The sequence below is a fragment of the Puma concolor genome, chromosome B1 (assembly GCF_028749965.1).
Source record: "Puma concolor isolate L17-30 chromosome B1, mPumCon1.1.hap2, whole genome shotgun sequence".
Taxonomy (NCBI): Eukaryota; Metazoa; Chordata; class Mammalia; order Carnivora; family Felidae; genus Puma; species Puma concolor.
Genome location: NC_141670.1, coordinates 152,246,020 through 152,264,977, shown reverse-complemented (window position 1 = coordinate 152,264,977; position 18,958 = coordinate 152,246,020). Strand labels below are relative to the sequence as shown.

Below are 18,958 nucleotides of genomic sequence, written 5' to 3'. Positions count from 1 at the left end.
CTATGTCCCACAATTATTTTAAAGAATAAAAAAGATAATATATCTGGGACACAGTACCCATGTAACAAATGCTAACTATCATTATTACTACCTCTTCTTTGGGAACTTAATGATAAACTTCATTTTTAAAATCAAATGATGCTAGTTTCACTCTCAAATGGAGACTACAAAAAGCTTTGCTGTTTTAAAAAATGAATATACAATATAATATCTCTGCCTATTAAAAAAAGTGACACTGGCCCAGTATAAGAAAATCAGTCTGATTGTTTTATAGTTACTTGTAATTAAATCTTTGAATACTGCTTTACCTCACGAAATCAAACCTTTCCACTTTCAATGGAAACCTTGAAGTCCCTCATTAATGATGGATAATTTCCCTAAGTTTTCAAAATTCTCTGTCCTACTTAGATAATGTTTAAATGATGGAAATCAATTTAATTTAAACAGGAAAGGACTGACCTCATGCTATGGATCAAATAAGTACAAATGAGAAACTAATCCAAAACATAAGCTCCCTGGATCTGCATACTTTATTAGTCCTTGGACACTGACTATTCAATATTATTATTGTAGCATTACTTCACTACATAAATCCCTTTATGTTTTATTCAGATCTAAAGCTTTTGCCTTTAACACCAAGTGCTGAGGAACTATGGAGCAATGGGCTGGGGGAGAGCTCCCTCCACCAACAGGGGTCAAGAGGGAGGCTTGCACAGAGAGACCTTCATGTTCAAAGTAAGGTCGCCCTCTGGCCTCCCCAAGCTTTTCATCTACAGGGTCCAGAGGGGTCCCCAAGTGCTAATAGTAAGCCTAACACCCCTGGTCTTTTACACCTTCACTGCTTAGTGTCAGGTTAAAGCACCGAAACTTTACAACTCCAGGTAAGACTGCCATTTTTTTGTCCTGCCTCAACACTGATGGTCCAATCTAGTCTTGGGACTAATTTCACAATGCCTTTCATTACTTTCTTTGTCTTCATCACAGGAAACCCTGTACTCTTTGGTCATTTTTCTTCCCTGAACTATCTTCTTATTTTCCCCTGAGAAAAAGGAAACAATCAGATGAGTTTCACAAGTTTCACTACTATATCCTCCCACCTATCTCTCTTTCTTCTCTCATTACAGTGAGCTAATGTCAATGTCCCTGGCTAAGCTTAACTGTTCTACTTAGCAAGGAGTATCATCAGATCTTGCCTGCTTGAGAATATTGGTATGGCTGATTTCTTCTCTCTATTGCATTATGAAGGCTACTTTTTCTGGTACCTCTCTTCTATCAACACACAGGCATGGTATTATTTCCCCCATTAAAATACACAAAAATTGTCCCTGGACTTCACCCCCCCTGCCAACCACAGACCACTTTCTCTCCTTCCCGCTGTAGCAAATACCTATACAGAAGTCCCTGTGCCTACTTGTGTCCTGTTTCTCTCTCCCTATTTTCTTTTAAATTCTTTCCAATAATGTTTTTGCCTCCACGACTCCATGGAAAGTCCTCTTTTTCTTATGGTTGTCAACACATTTTCATCATTACTAAATCCAAGAGTCAGTTTTCAATCCTCAACGTACTTCACCAAGCATTTAACATATTTGATCATTTACTCCTCCTTGTCATGGTTTCCAAAACCCCACACTCCCATGACTTTCTCATCACTCACCAGGCACTCCTTTCACTCTCTAAGGTAGTTTCTCCTCAGCTCACCAAGCTCTTAACACTGGAATAACCCAGGACTTGGTGATCCCTAAACCTCACCTATTTTCCCGCTACACCTATTCCTTGGTGATTCCATCCAAGCTTTAATTATTCCCACTATGCTGATGGCTCCCAAATTTAATCTCCAGCCTGCACCTTACCTTTCCACTTCAAACTGCCACTCGGTGCCTCTACATGCATGTCTAATAAGCATCTCCAGCATAAAATACCTCAACTGAATTCCCAAACTGGTTCTTTTCCCCAAACCTTCCACCAACACTTTCTCAGGGGTGAGCAATTCCTTTCTTCCAGTTGCTCAGGCCAACGCCTTAGAGTCACTCTTGACTCTTCTTCTCACACATATACACTCTTCTATTTTATCCCATCCAACACCAAATCTTATTAACTCTGTCTTCAAGATATATCCAGAGTATTACCACTTTTCACCACCTCCACCGCTATTATTCTGGTCCAAGCCATCATTACATTTTGCCTACATTTTTGCAAAGGCCTCCTAGCTTCCCTCCCTGTTTCTTTCCATGAATTTGCAACACTGTAGCCACAGGAATCCCAGGAAAACATGTATAAATTGGACAGATCATTTCACTCTTCTGCTGGAAGTCTTTGATATCTCAGTCAAATTAAGAACCAGTGTTTCTGGGGGCACCTGGGTGGCTTAGTCAGTTAAGCATCAACTTCTGCTCAGGCCATGATCTTGCAATTGGCAGGTTTGAGCCCCACAGCTCCGAGACTCAAGCCTGCTTGGGATTCTGTGTCTCCCTCTCTCTCTGCCCCTCCCCAATCCATGTGCATTTTCTTTCTCTCTCTCTCTCCCTCCCTCTCTCTAAAATAAATAAAAACATTTTTAAAAACTAAAAACAAACAAACAAACAAAAACAATGTTTCTGAGATTCCTGGGAGGCTCAGTTGGTTAAACATCCAACTCTTGATTTTGGCTCAGGTCTTGATCTCATGGTTTGTGATTTCGAGCCCCACAATGTGTTCTGTACTGACAGTGCAGAGCCTACTTGAGATTCTCTGTCTCCCTCTCTCTCTCTCTCTCTCTCTGCCCCTTCCCCACTCACTCTCTCTCTCTCAAAATAAACACATAAACTTAAAAAAAAAAAAAAAAACAACAACCAGTGTTTCTACAATAGCTTCCATAGCCCTATAGGATCTGCTCCCTGCTCACTCTTTTGTCCTGTAATCTCTCACTCTCCCTATGTTCCATCCTGCTGGGCACCTTGCTCCCCCTCAGACTTGCCAGGTGTGCTTTCACATCAGAGTGTTCACACTTGCTGCCCTCATGTCCTGAAATGTTCCTCCCCCAGATATCCACATGACTCAGTCCTTTACCTCTTTATGTATATATAGTCTTTTTCAGGTACTGTCTTCTCAGAAAGATTTTCCCTGATCACAATACTTAAAATTATAAACCCCAACTTTCATATTCCGTCCTCCTCCACAGCTTTTTTCTTTTGCATTTTCACCATATAACATACTATTATTTTACTTACATTCTTCATTAACTGTCCATCTCTATTAGGATGAAGCTTCTTGAGAAGAAGAATTTTTTAGTTTCATTTTATTCTCTGCTATCTCAGGTGCCTAAAGCAAAGAAATTATTAAAACATGAAAAACTCATAGATATTCAGGAAATATATAACATAGTCTATTATAGTGTTGTTAATAATAATAATAATAATGATAATAATAATAAGCACTGTATAATGCTTATTATGTGCCAAGCACTGTATTAAGGGCTTTATGTATGTCTATTCATGTCATTGACTCATTTCATCTCCATTTCCACATGAATCTACAAGTAGGTAAGACTTTTGTCTATATTTTAGAGTTGAAGAAATTACAGCCCAAAGAGGCTAAGAAACTCTTATACTGAGAGTATGTAGGAAATCAGAATCTGAACATGGAATTTATACATTACTTCTCTAGGTTCTGATTCCTCTGTTAAAATCAGGAAAATAAGAATTTTCTTGTGGAAATTATAGATAACATATACAAAATATAAAGACAATAGCACAGTGTCTAACTCTGGCAAGTCAGTATGTACGTGGAAGCAATAATTATACCGCAACTATTCATACAGAGTAAACTTTAGTATAAGGAATCTTAAAATACCTTTCTAAATGGAAGTGCTGTGTTATTCAATCTCCCAATTTGTGTTTTGATTGGTGGTACCAGACTTAAGGCAGTCCTTCACAATCACACAAATGAGAATTAGTCTTTTCTATCTATGGAAAAAATAATTGGGGCTTCATTTTTGTTTTTGTTTGTTTCCTTAGCTTACCAGCTGTATTATATAAGCCTATGTCAATGTACATACAGTCTAACAATGCAAGCATATTTGTTTTTCAAATCAAAGGGGGAAGACTTTATAAGCCAGTCAGTATTCATCTTATTTGTGTAAGACTCTATTCTGCTCTTCATTTAAGCTTACAGAGCTCCAATATGAAGAAATCTTTAAACCCCAGGCCTACTGATTAGCAAGAGCTCTGTTCCAGTACCACAGAGGAGTAAGAAATAAGGCTTCATATAGGGGCTCCAAAATAGAGTGGGTAGATTGATGTCCCCACTTGTGTTTCAGTGCCCCCAAAATACCTTCACAGCATGTGCAACAGTATGGGGGCTCTACTGAATTTGTATTCTGGAAAACAAACTAAAAGGTCAACATGCATGTATATTTATAATGGAATTGGTATTTGTTAATCAATGAGGGGAAATGTTTCTTCCTTTGTAGTAAGTTCTCAAACTTTTCTGGGGAGAGCCTGCAGTTAGCCTTAGAAAGCTCTTACAAATTACACATCAATATTTTCTAAGACACTTGGGACAAAGCGCTGTTAAACTAATAGTCTACTGGCTTTATAATTTCAATACTAAAACTAAGATGCAATATTAGACTGGTACATTTTTCATGTTCTTTAAAGGGAGAAAATATACGAGGGTAAAAGTGGAGTAGAAAATTTTAAAAAATAATAATAATTTTTTGAAACCACACCATAGTGTAAATACCCTCAGATTGGCAAATATTCTTTAGCTGGAAACTATGGGTGAAGCATGTCAATACCACAGGGGACAATAATCGTCAACCAGCTTTATCAAAATAGAGATTAGGGGCGCCTGGGTGGCGCAGTCGGTTAAGCGTCCGACTTCAGCCAGGTCGCGATCTCCCGATCCGTGAGTTGGAGCCCCGCGTCGGGCTCTGGGCTGATGGCTCAGAGCCTGGAGCCTGTTTCCGATTCTGTGTCTCCCTCTCTCTCTGCCCCTCCCCCGTTCATGCTCTGTCTCTCTCTGTCCCAAAAATAAATAAACGTTGAAAAAAAAATTAAAAAAAAAAAAAAATAGAGATCATACCTTAATGTAAGTCTTCTCTAATAAGAATGGTAAAAGCAGCATTTCACCCCTAACTCCCAATTTTATACTTATAATTGATTAGTCATTTTTTTTACCCCAGGTTAACTAGTTCTGAAAACATTTGTTTGTATGACTCATAGAGATATCTAGAAAAATAATTAATCATGAAAGCATCACTTCAGGAATATAAAATGAGAGTTTCTCAGTATACCTCCATTTGGTTTATCAGGTCAAGTTGTCTGATAAGATCATTTCTCCCAAATCCATATCCTTCATACCAGGTGACTCCTGTTACCAAACACAGCACCTGCACCAGACAAAGTGGTGGGAATAGTGGACCATGAGTTCTCCACCTCTATTCCCTCTATTGTTTGCTATAGTCATTACATCATCTCTCTTTTTCAGCCCACCAACTGTCATAATCCTTTACAATTTCACCTTTGGAGATTATTTCATATACTTTTAGTTCTAATTTTCTAAGTCCTAGCAACATAGAAGAGAATCCCTTGCAATTATTAGTCACATTATCCAAGCCACATTCTCACTTCTAGGAACATCTGGCAACCTTCAAGATTAATGTCTTCTTGCAAAACTTAATCACTGAAGTCAGCACTTCTTGCCTGACCTCAGCCCCCTGCTCATTTATTTATTCTTTCTCAGATGGTACTTAGCACCCACTACTTTGCATATGATACTCAATAAATATCAGATTAAATTGAGATTCACCCAGGGGCACCTGGGTGGCTTAGTCAGTTAAGCGTCTGACTCTTGGTTTCAGCTCAGGTCATGATCTCACAGTTCATGGGGTCAGCACGGAGCCTGCTTGGGATTCTCTCTCTCTCCCTATCTCTCTCTCTGCTCCTCCCTCACTCATGTACTCTCTCTCTCAAAATAAATAAATAATTTTTTAAATTAGATATATCCTTTTCTTTATTATAGTTCCAGTAACTTTGTATTATAAGTGAACCTCTGGGTTGTAAATGGGTTTTAGTTTCAGACATGAGTGGCTTGGAAATCAGTGGATGGAGTAATTAAGCAGCAAACTTAGGTTAGTAGAGAAAAACTACAGTAACTGAACAGGAGGTAAAATTAAAAGGTGATAGGAAACACACTCAGAGAAGACAAAGCTGATACTAAAGTGAGTCTGGGAGAAGATTTATAACTCATACAGTATAATAAAAATAAATTTAAAAGTTTTGCTAGCACATACATGTAAAATGTGAGCTATAGTGGAAGAAGGTTGATGAGCAGGGTGATATGATATTCTGAAGAGACAATGGGCAAAAGAGAACTTGAAAGGGGGGTTGTTATGAGGTTACAGTTGCAGTTAACATGTGTTATCCAGGTATGGTGATATTCTGTCATGAGGAAGACATTGTAAGTTTAAATTTTTCCTCCTAATAAGAGGTTTTTGTTTACTAATAAAGCAAAATTGCTTTGTTGTTTCAAATAAGGAGTTACTAGTCATAGTAAGAGCACTTATACAATTACTTGATAATGTCTCAATATATTGTGACTGCCTTCATCCCATAGTTCTATTGACTTGCTTTTGAGGGAAATGGAAGAACTAGCGATCCCATCTCTTAGATTGACATATAATGAAAAAAAAAAAAAAACAACAAGCTTCCTTAAATTTGTGCAAACAAAATTCAAATGGAAGTTAACCAATTTGTGTACATTATTATAATAACCCTGCTGGGAAGCAGCTGCATATAATATTTTAAAGCATAGGCTTTGGTGTTGAATGAACCTGGGCCAGCCATTGCCCCACTATTCATTAGCTGTGTACCTTTGGGAGATTCATGGCACCTCTCTGGGCCTCAATTTTCTCATCTGTAAAATGAAGATAACTCCTATGCCACAGGGTTAGTTTGGAAATTAAATGGTGTGGTACATGTAAGATAACAGCTATGTAAATTGAACTATTTATGACAATAACAATGATGGTGACAATATCATATTGTGACATCAGCATCAAAGCAGCATGAGTCATTCCTTTTTCTCTCCCCTTTGATGTGCAACTAATCCAACGTTCATAATTGAAAAAAGAAAAGTCCCTCTGTACAACATACCAGGACACCTCAAAGATCCATTCATCTGTTCACCAAAAGTGGGTGGGTTGGACAGCAGAGGAACAGCAGAGCAAGGGAGGTGGTGACAGAGGTGGTGATGGCGAAGAAGGCTACAGCCCATCTGGCAGCAAGCAGGCATGATCTTTCTGCAAAGAGGTTGGAAGGTGAAGGCCATGAGTGGGGATCTGCCCTGCCATACATACTGTAGCTGGAGATACCAGTCGCTATCTCTGAGGAGAGGCCACAGTGATGCCAGGAGAGAAAGGAAAGGAAAAAAGCAAAAAAAGCTGAAAACAAGAGTCTCCTACTGGAGATAGATGTCTCCTTCTAGAAACAAGAGGGCTAACTCTAGACCTTTGGGACCCTTCCTGCACCTTCAGGATACCTGTAGCAGGCAGTAGGCACACCCAAAGCCTCAAGTGCTAAGCATATGCCTCCTTGCACACCTCTGTTCCAACTCTGCCATCACTCTTTGCCCCTTTGTGGTGTGTATGTGTGTTTGTTTTAATCCAATCTTAGCAGTGAGTCACATTGTCAGGGAAACTAAAACCTTCTGCTATATCGCCACCTTCTGGAAAACAAAAATAAGGCTTCTAATTACCAACCTGGTAAACTGATTCTGAATCAAAGTAAAGAAAAATCTTGCCTAAATAATAAAGGTCTTTCTTGCTTCAAATGTAGTGGCAGAGGCACTTTTCATCAATACCATGAAACATCAGAATATAGTATCGCAAAAAGAAAATGAAAATTTTCTAGTAACTGAATGCAAAGTCATGGAATATTACAATCCAACTGATAATTTAAAATAGTTGCTATGAATAAATCTAATGAGCTACAAGGAAACTCAGAAAGTCAATACAATGCTCATGGATCTAAAATCAGTGAACAGGAGGAGTACTTTACCAAACAGACTGGAATTCTAAAACTTAACCAAACAAATACTGGAGCTGAATAACTCAATAAATGAAATGGAGAGTGCATCAGATGCATTGGAAATAGGGAAGATAACATGGAAGAGAGAATTAGTGAGCTGGAAAGTAGAAATATAGAAATAATTCAGGTGGGAGAGCAGAACCAAGATTTTTAAGAAGTGAAGAAACCCTACAAGAACTATCTGATTTCGTTTAAAAAGACAACATAAGAATAATGGGTATTCCAGAAGGAGAAGCAAGGGAGGAGGGAAGAGAGGGTTATTTTTAAAAAGAATAGGTGATAACTTCCCAAACCTGGGGAAAGAACCGGATATACAAGTCCACAAAACTAATAGAACACCTTATTATCCCAACACAAAAATACCTCTCCAAGACACATTATATTAAAATTGTCAAAAATCAACTATAAAGAAAAAACTTAAAGGCAGCCAGGGAGATTTAAAAAAAGAAGAGAAGAAAGCAATCTACAAACAAACCAGTATGCCACTATTAGGCTATTGGCAGATTGGCAGATTTCTCATCAGAAACCCTATAGGACAGGAGAGAGTAGAATGACATACTCAGAATATTTAAAGACAAAAACTGCTAGCCATGAATACTCTATTGAGCAAAAGCAATCTTTAGATATGAAGGGTAGGGGCTCCTGGATGTCTCAGTCAGTTGAGCGTTCGACTTTGGCTCATGGTTCATGGGTTCAAGCCTTGCATCAGACTCTATGCTGACAGGTCAGAGCCTGTAGCCTGCTACCGATTCTGTGTCTCCCTCTCTCTCTCTGCCCCTTCCCTACTTGCATGCTCTCTCTCTTTCTCTCTCTCTCTCAAAACTAAACATTAAAAAAAATTAGACACGAAGGGTAACTAAAGGCTTTCTCAGACAAACAACAGCTGAAGGAGTTCACCACCACTAGACCTGCATTACAAGGAATGTTTAAAGGACTTCTTCATGCTGAAACAAAAAAACAAAAGTATACAAAATTCTGATTTTGTGATTAAGATGATAGTCAGGGGGTTCTTGGGTGGCTCAGTCAGTTGAGTGTCCATCTCTTGATTTCGGCTTGGGTCATAATCCCAGAGTCATGGGATTGAGCCCCTTGTCAGACTACACACTGATCATGGAGCCTGCTTAGGATTCTCTCTCTCCCTCTGCCTCTCTCCCCAACTTATGTGCTCTCTCTCTCTCTCTCTCTCAAATTAAAAAAAAAAGGTGATAGAATTAGAATACTCTGACTCTTTTTTAGAATAGCGTATTAAATTCTTAACTATAGAATAAAATTAAAGGAAAAGAGTATTACAAATAGCTACCTACTATAATTTGCTAACACAATCACAGCATAAAAAGAATATCTGGATTCCACCTACACCTGCCTAAATAACCCAGAAAATCACCAGAGGATTAGCAGAACTGAGTCACCGGAGCCAAGCACAGACGAGAGGCCCACGGAAGAGGGTAGGAAGGGCGGCAAGGCGGTGCGCACTCCACGGACTGGTGGGAGGGAGCCGGGGCGGAGGGGCGGCTCGCCGGCCAAGCAGAGCCCCCGAGTCTGGCTTGCAAAAAGCGGAGGGGCCTGACGGACTGTGTTCCCACAGCAAGCGCGACTTAGCGTCTGGGAGGTCATAAGTTAACAGCTCTGCTCAGAAAGCGGGAAGGCTGGAGGACAAAGGGAAGGAGAGCTGCTGAGCCCCCGGACGACAGAGCTCAGTTTGGTGGGGAACAAAGGCGCTCGCTAGCGCCATCTTCCCCGCCCATCCCCCAGCCAAAATCCCAAAGGGAACCAGTTCCTGCCAGGGAAATTGCTCCCTCTGCGCAAACACCCAACTCTGCGCTTCTGCGGAGCCAAACCTCCGGCAGCGGATCTGACTCCCTCCTGCTGCCACAGGGCCCCTCCTGAAGTGGATCACCTAAGGAGAAGCAAGCTAAGCCTGCCCCTCCTGCCCCTGTGCACCTTGCCTACCCACCCCAGCTAAGACGCCAGATCCCCAGCATCACAAGCCTGGCAGTGTGCAAGTAGCCCAGACAGGCCACCCCACCCCACAGTGAATCCCGCCCCTAGGAGAGGGGAAGAGAAGGCACGCACCAGTCTGACTGTGGCCACAGCGGTGGGCTGGGAGCAGACATCAGGTCTGACTGCGGCTCCGCCCACCAACTCCAGTTATACACCACAGCACAGGGGAAGTGCCCTGCAGGTCCTCACCACGCCAGGGACTATCCAAAATGACCAAGCGGAAGAATTCCCCTCAGAAGAATCTCCAGGAAATAACAACAGCTAATGAGCTGATCAAAAAGGATTTAAATAATATAACAGAAAGTGAATTTAGAATAATAGTCATAAAATTAATCGCTGGGCTTGAAAACAGTATAGCTGACAGCAGAGAATCTCTTGCTACAGAGATCAAGGGACTAAGGAACAGTCACGAGGAGCTGAAAAACGCTTTAAACGAAATGCATAACAAAATGGAAACCACCACGGCTCGGATTGAAGAGGCAGAGGAGAGAATAGGTGAACTAGAAGATAAAGTTATGGAAAAAGAGGAAGCTGAGAAAAAGAGGGATAAAAAAATCCAGGAATATGAGGGGAAAATTAGAGAACTAAGTGATACACTAAAAAGAAATAATATACGCATCATTGGTATCCCAGAGGAGGAAGAGAGAGGGAAAGGTGCTGAAGGGGTACTTGAAGAAATAATAGCTGAGCACTTCCCTGAACTGGGGAAGGAAAAAGGCATTGAAATCCAAGAGGCACAGAGAACTCCCTTCAGACGTAACTTGAATCGATCTACTGCACGACATATCATAGTGAAACTGGCAAAATACAAGGATAAAGAGAAAATTCTGAAAGCAGCAAGGGGTAAACGTGCCCTCACATATAAAGGGAGACCTATAAGACTCGTGACTGATCTCTCTTTTGAAACTTGGCAGGCCAGAAAGAATTGGCACGAGATTTTCAGTGTGCTAGACAGAAAAAATATGCAGCCGAGAATCCTTTATCCAGCAAGTCTGTCATTTAGAATAGAAGGAGAGATAAAGGTCTTCCCAAACAAACAAAAACTGAAGGAATTTGTCACCACTAAACCAGCCCTACAAGAGATCCTAAGGGGGACCCTGTGAGACAAAGTACCAGAGACATCACTACAAGCATAAAACATACAGACATCACAATGACTCTAAACCCATATCTTTCTATAATAACACTGAATGTAAATGGACTAAATGCGCCAACCAAAAGACATAGGGTATCAGAATGGATAAAAAAACAAGACCCATCTATTTGCTGTCTACAAGAGACTCATTTTAGACCTGAGGACACCTTTAGATTGAGAGTGAGGGGATGGAGAACTATTTATCATGCTACTGGAAGCCAAAAGAAAGCTGGAGTAGCCATCCTTATATCAGACAAACTAGACTTTAAATTAAAGGCTGTAACAAGAGATGAAGAAGGACATTATATAATAGTGACAGGGTCTATCCATCAGGAAGAGCTAACAATTATAAATGTCTATGCGCCGAATACCGGAGCGCCCAAATATATAAAACAATTACTCATAAACACAAGCAACCTTATTGATAAGAATGTGGTAATTGCAGGGGACTTTAACACCCCACTTACAGAAATGGATAGATCATCTAGACACACGATCAATAAAGAAACAAGGGCCCTGAATGAGACATTGGATCAGATGGACTTGACAGATATATTTAGAACTCTGCATCCCAAAGCAACAGAATATACTTTCTTCTCAAGTGCACATGGAACATTCTCCAAGATAGATCATATACTGGGTCACAAAACAGCCCTTCATAAGTTTACAAGAATTGAAATCATACCATGCATACTTTCAGACCACAACGCTATGAAGCTTGAAATCAACCACAGAAAAAAGTCTGGAAAACCTCCAAAAGCATGGAGGTTAAAGAACACCCTACTAACGAATGAGTGGGTCAACCAGGCAATTAGAGAAGAAATTAAAAAATATATCGAAACAAACGAAAATGAAAACACAACAATCCAAACGCTTTGGGACGCAGCAAAGGCAGTCCTGAGAGGAAAATACATTGCAATCCAGGCCTATCTGAAGAAACAAGAAAAATCCCAAATACAAAATCTAACAGCACACCTAAAGGAAATAGAAGCAGAACAGCAAAGGCAGCCTAAACCCAGCAGAAGAAGAGAAATAATAACGATCAGAGCAGAAATAAACAATATAGAATCTAAAAAAACTGTAGAGCAGATCAACGAAACCAAGAGTTGGTTTTTTGAAAAAATAAACAAAATTGACAAACCTCTAGCCAGGCTTCTCAAAAAGAAAAGGGAGATGACCCAAATAGATAAAATCATGAATGAAAATGGAATTATTACAACCAATCCCTCAGAGATACAAACAATTATCAGGGAATACTATGAAAAATTATATGCCAACAAATTGGACAACCTAGAAGAAATGGACAAATTCCTGAACACCCACACTCTTCCAAAACTCAATCAGGAGGAAATAGAAAGCTTGAACAGACCCATCACCAGCGAAGAAATTGAATCGGTTATCAAAAATCTCCCAACAAATAAGAGTCCAGGACCAGATGGCTTCCCAGGGGAGTTCTACCAGACGTTTAAAGCAGAGATAATACCTATCCTTCTCAAGCTATTCCAAGAAATAGAAAGGGAAGGAAAACTTCCAGACTCATTCTATGAAGCCAGTATTACTTTGATTCCTAAACCAGACAGAGACCCAGTAAAAAAAGAGAACTACCGGCCAATATCCCTGATGAATATGGATGCAAAAATTCTCAATAAGATACTAGCAAATCGAATTCAACGGCATATAAAAAGAATTATTCACCATGATCAAGTGGGATTCATTCCTGGGATGCAGGGCTGGTTCAACATTCGCAAATCAATCAACGTGATACATCACATTAACAAAAAAAAAAGAGAAAAACCATATGATCCTGTCAATCGATGCAGAAAAGGCCTTTGACAAAATCCAGCACCCTTAATAAAAACTCTTGAGAAAGTCGGGATAGAAGGAACATACTTACAGATCATAAAAGCCATTTATGAAAAGCCCACAGCTAACATCATCCTCAATGGGGAAAAACTGAGAGCTTTTTCCCTGAGATCAGGAACACGACAGGGATGCCCACTCTCACCGCTGTTGTTTAACATAGTGCTGGAAGTTCTAGCATCAGCAATCAGACAACAAAAGGAAATCAAAGGCGTCAAAATTGGCAAAGATGAAGTCAAGCTTTCGCTCTTTGCAGATGACATGATATTATACATGGAAAATCCGATAGACTCCACCAAAAGTCTGCTAGAACTGATACATGAATTCAGCAAAGTTGCAGGATACAAAATCAATGTACAGAAATCAGTTGCATTCTTATAGACTAACAATGAAGCAACAGAAAGACAAATAAAGAAACTGATCCCATTCACAATTGCACCAAGAAGCATAAAATACCTAGGAATCAATCTAACCAAAGATGTAAAGGATCTGTATGCTGAAAACTATAGAAAGCTTATGAAGGTAATTGAAGAAGATTTAAAGAAATGGAAAGACATTCCCTGCTCATGGATTGGAAGAATAAATATTGTCAAAATGTCAATACTACCCAAAGCTATCTACACATTCAATGCAATCCCAATCAAAATTGCACCAGCATTCTTCTCGAAACTAGAACAAGCAATCCTAAAATTCATATGGAACCACAAAAGGCCCCGAATAGCCAAAGTAATTTTGAAGAAGAAGACCAAAGCAGGAGGCATCACAATCCCAGACTTTAGCCTCTACTACAAAGCTGTCATCATCAAGACAGCATGGTATTGGCACAAAAACAGACACATAGACCAATGGAATAGAATAGAAACCCCGGAACTAGACCCACAAACGTACGGCCAACTCATCTTTGACAAAGCAGGAAAGAACATCCAATGGAAAAAAGACAGTCTCTTTAACAAATGGTGCTGGGAGAACTGGACAGCAACATGGAGAAGGTTGAAACTAGACCACTTTCTCACACCATTCACAAAAATAAACTCAAAATGGATAAAGGACCTGAATGTGAGACAGGAAACCATCAAAACCTTAGAGGAGAAAGCAGGAAAAGACCTCTCTGACCTCAGCCGTAGCAATCTCTTCCTCGACACATCCCCAAAGGCAAGGGAATTAAAAGCAAAAGTGAATTCCTGGGACCTTATGAAGATCAAAAGCTTCTGCACAGCAAAGGAAACAACCAACAAAACTAAAAGGCAACCAACGGAATGGGAAAAGATATTTGCCAATGACATATCGGACAAAGGGCTAGTATCCAAAATCTATAAAGAGCTCACCAAACTCCACACCCGAAAAGCAAATAACCCAGTGAAGAAATGGGCAGAAAACATGAATAGACACTTCTCTAAAGAAGACATCCGGATGGCCAACAGGCACATGAAAAGATGTTCAGCGTCGCTCCTTATCAGGGAAATACAAATCAAAACCACACTCAGATATCACCTCACGCCAGTCAGAGTGGCCAAAATGAACAAATCAGGAGACTATAGATGCTGGAGAGGATGTGGAGAAACGGGAACCCTCTTGCACTGTTGGTGGGAATGCAAATTGGTGCAGCCGCTCTGGAAAGCAGTGTGGAGGTTCCTCAGAAAATTAAAAATAGACCTACCCTATGACCCAGCAATAGCACTGCTAGGAATTTATCCAAGGGACACAGGAGTACTGATGCATAGGGGCACTTGTACCCCAATGTTCATAGCAGCACTCTCAACAATAGCCAAATTATGGAAAGAGCCTAAATGTCCATCAACTGATGAATGGATAAAGAAATTGTGGTTTATATACACAATGGAGTACTACGTGGCAATGAGAAAAAATGAAATATGGCCTTTTGTAGCAACGTGGATGGAACTGGAGAGTGTGATGCTAAGTGAAATAAGCCATACAGAGAAAGACAGATACCATATGGTTTCACTCTTATGTGGATCCTGAGAAACTTAAGAGAAACCCATGGGGGAGGGGAACAAAAAAAAAAAAAAAAAGAGGTTAGAGTGGGAGAGAGCCAAAGCATAAGAGACTGTTGAGAACTGAGAACAAACTAAGGGTTGATGGGGGGTGGGAGGGAGGAGAGGGTGGGTGATGGGTACTGAGGAGGGCACCTTTTGGGATGAGCACTGGGTGTTGTATGGAAACCAATTTGACAATAAATTTCATATATAAATAAAAAAAAAAAAGAAAAAAAAAAAAGAATATCTGACCTCAAAAATATAAAAGGGGAAAAGTAAAAGGATGAAAACCTTAAAGGCAAATGAAGATAAATTGCTATCTACAGAAAAATGCTATTTTATCTATGAGATGTTTTATGCAAACCCCATGGTAACCACAATGCAAAACTGTAGAGCAGACACACAAAACATAAGAAAGGAGGGAGGATGAGCAAATCACTATGGACAATCACCAACTTACAAAGATAGACAGAAACAGAAGGAAAAAGAAACAATGGAGAGACAAAACAACCTGAAAGCAAAGATAAAATAGCAGTGCATTTTATCTCTGTACATTACATATCAATGTGCATATCATTGTACATAACATTACATATCAATAATCAAAATGTAAATGGATTTTACTCGCCAGTCAAAAGGCAGGGTAGCTAGATGGGTTAAAAAAAAAAAAAAATAGACCCAACTATATGCTGCCTACAGGAGACTCATTTCAGCTCTAAATACACATAAAGGCTCAAGATGAAAGGATGGAAGATGATTTCCAAGCAAACAAAAATGAAAAGAAGGTAGACTTAGCCATACTTATATCAGACAAAATAGACTTCAAGCCAAAAAGGGTGATAAGTCACAAAGAAGGTCATTTTATAATGATAAAGGGGTCATTATATCAAGAAGATATAGCAATCATGAGCATATACACTCCAAACACACGAGCACCAAAATATATTAAGCAAGTAATAATAGATCTTAAGGGAGAAATAGAAAACAATAAAATAGTTGTAGGAACTTCAATATCTCCATTATCAGCAATGGATAGATCATCCAGATAAAATCAAAAAGAAAACAGTGGAACTGAACCACACTTTGGAACAAATGGACCTAATGCAGGACATTCCATCCACAGCAGCAGAATACACATTCTTCTCAATTGTACAGGGGACATTCTCCAGGATAGATTATATAATAGGCAAAAAGAAAAAAAATTCTTAACAAATTTAAGGAGATTGAAATCATACCAACTATCTTCTCTGACCACAATGGCATGAAACTAGAAATTAACAAGAGGAAAATGAGAAGATCTACAAATACGTGAAAACTAAACAACACACTTTTAAGCAACCACTGGATCAAAGAAAACATAATGAAAGGAAAATAAAAATATCATCTCAAAACAAATGAAAATGGGAGTGCACGGGGCGCCTGGGTGGCGCAGTCGGTTAAGCGTCCGACTTCAGCCAGGTCACGATCTCGCGGTCCGTGGGTTCGAGCCCCGCGTCGGGCTCTGGGCTGATGGCTCAGAGCCTGGAGCCTGTTTCCGATTCTGTGTCTCCCTCTCTCTCTCTGCCCCTCTCCCGTTCATGCTCTGTCTCTCTCTGTCCCAAAAATAAATAAACGTTGAAAAAAAAAAAAAAAAAGAAAACAAAATGGCTCTACAATGCAGAGCTACTATATAAAAAAAAAAAAAAAAAAAAAAAAAAGAAAATGGGAGTGCATCAAATATTGTGGCATATAGCAAGAGCAATTCTTGGAAAAAAGTTTATAAAAACAAATGCATATATTAAGAAATTAGAAAGTTCTCAAATTAAAAAACCTAACTTTACACTTTAAGGAACAAGAAAAGAGCAAACTAAGCCCATAGTAGCAGAAGAAAGGAAATGCTGTGGATCAGAGTGGAAATAAATGAAAGAGCCCAAACAACAGAAAGGATTATCAAAACTAAGATGTTCTTTGGAAAGATAAAAATTGACAAACCTTTAGCTAGACTAAGAAAAAAAAAGAAAACTCAAATAAATACAATTATAAATAAAAGAGGTAACATTGCAACTTATACAAGATCGTGAGACTGCTATAAATAATTATATGCCAACAAATTACATAAAATTTATCCTCAAAGAAATGGATACATTTCTAAAAACACACCAACTATCAAAACTGAGTCAGGAAGAAATAGAAAATCTGAACAGAGAAATAACTAGTAAAGAGATTGAATTAGTAATCAAAAAGCTCTTGTACACTCATTTGTCATGAGTATTTATTATGTAACAGATACAAAAGTAGAAAATTTTAAAGGATAAAATAAAAAATAAGTTAAAAATCAAAGGAGTACCTAAAATTTAAGCCTATTTCACCACCAGGCCACAGACTTTGTCTTCTAGGCTACACTTAGGGCATGTTCTCAAAGGGAGGGCAGTACAGGGCTTGGCATATAGGCATTCAGGTAGTACTATTCAAAAGTACTACCTCCCTACATGTTAGACTTTTGCTAACTTACATGAGTGTGGAAGAGAAGGAATAGAGGTCCTGAGGCTTCCAAATGAGTCTTGGAAAGAGGAAAAGAAACCTTCCTACATAAGCACTGACCCTTAAAGTTTGCACATAGGATCTCATACACATGCTCAAACACACACCACACACACACACACACACACACACACACACACACACACACACGGCTAAGTCCTGGCCAGTCCTCACCTGCCCTAAAGGTCAGAGAACTCAATTCCTGACCTCCAAAGAAGGTGGCAGGAGGGGTGTCAGGAATGTGTGCAGTGCTAGTGGCAGGTACACACGGAAGTTAGAAGGGCATGAATGGGTAAGGGAGTGGGTGTGTGCACACAACCAGCTACTCCCACATAGGGCTCTGCAGATTGGATAATAATATTGTCAAAGAAATTGGACTTAAAAAACGAATCTCTTCTAATTCAAACAGAGGTGTTAATGGGTGAGTGGGGGGTCCTAACCCTGAGGCCAGACCTGGAAATAAGACACAACACAAGAAGGAAGGAACAGGAAAACATATGACAAACGAAGCAGGCAAGTCAGGCACCAGCTCACAAAATGACTCAGGCCAATGGGACAAGAGAAGGCAGGAGACAAGGAGCAGAGAAGGGATACTCGAGTGTCTCCGAAGAATGTTGCATCTTGTTGCTGCTTTCCTAGACTGCCTCAGCTCAAATTCCTATCTAGCCACTCACTACACTGTGACCATGGACAAGTTGTTTAAACTCCAAGTGCCTCAATTTCCTCATCTGCAAAATGGACATGAAGATACTACATTTGTCATAAGGTCTATGTGTGGTAACATGTGTGTTAAATAAATTAATGCATGTAAAGCGCATAGAAATAATATTCAAGAAATGATATCATCAGGATCATTTTTATTATTATTCACAGTTTATTAGCAAGCTCTCAAAGCTGTGGATTGCTTTGTACCAAAGCCAGTCCTTCTGCCTGGCTCCTGTCCATGCCATGAGAAATCAGTAAGCACCACTACATCCTTCCAAACCTGTATGTCCTAAGTGACCTTCCAGCAGGACCAGAGCACATTGGAGAGGGACAGGCCCTGACAGACACCTGGGACTCAAAAGAAAACTCTGTGCTGTTTTTCATCTCCATTTTCTAAGTCAGCAGGCAAAGGACAGTATCCAGAACCATGAAGCCACTCACCTGGGAACTTGGCCAGGTGCACAAAAGAGAGTGCATGATGTGCAATTAATCATGCACAATATTACAGTTGAATACAGTAGTATGAAGTGCCAGTTAGGTATTTCATACCATAACACATTAAGGGAATTGTCCATAGAAGCTAAAATTTTTATTAAAACCCAATGCAAAACACTGTCCCTAAATTCTAAGCTTCTGGGGCAAAACACTTTCCACTGGTATCATGATTTAAAAATTTG

General features: G+C 39.7%; 1 long non-coding RNA gene across 4 annotated transcripts in view; it reads right to left on the bottom strand.

Annotated features, from left to right (window-relative positions):
- Positions 1-18,958, bottom strand: part of LOC147581961 (uncharacterized) — a 102,949-nt gene that overhangs the window by 59,214 nt on the left and 24,777 nt on the right. Inside the window, exons 1-4 of one of the 4 annotated variants that reach the window (XR_015249802.1) lie at positions 7,134-7,294; positions 5,273-5,368; positions 3,829-3,904; positions 3,207-3,297 (exon numbers count right to left, since the gene is read on the bottom strand). This is a non-coding gene — a long non-coding RNA (uncharacterized LOC147581961). Of the gene's footprint in view, positions 1-3,206; positions 3,298-3,828; positions 3,905-5,272; positions 5,369-7,133; positions 7,295-18,958 lie in introns of those variants that run through there. The other 3 variants (XR_015249803.1, XR_015249804.1, XR_015249805.1) reach the window with 3 other exon arrangements.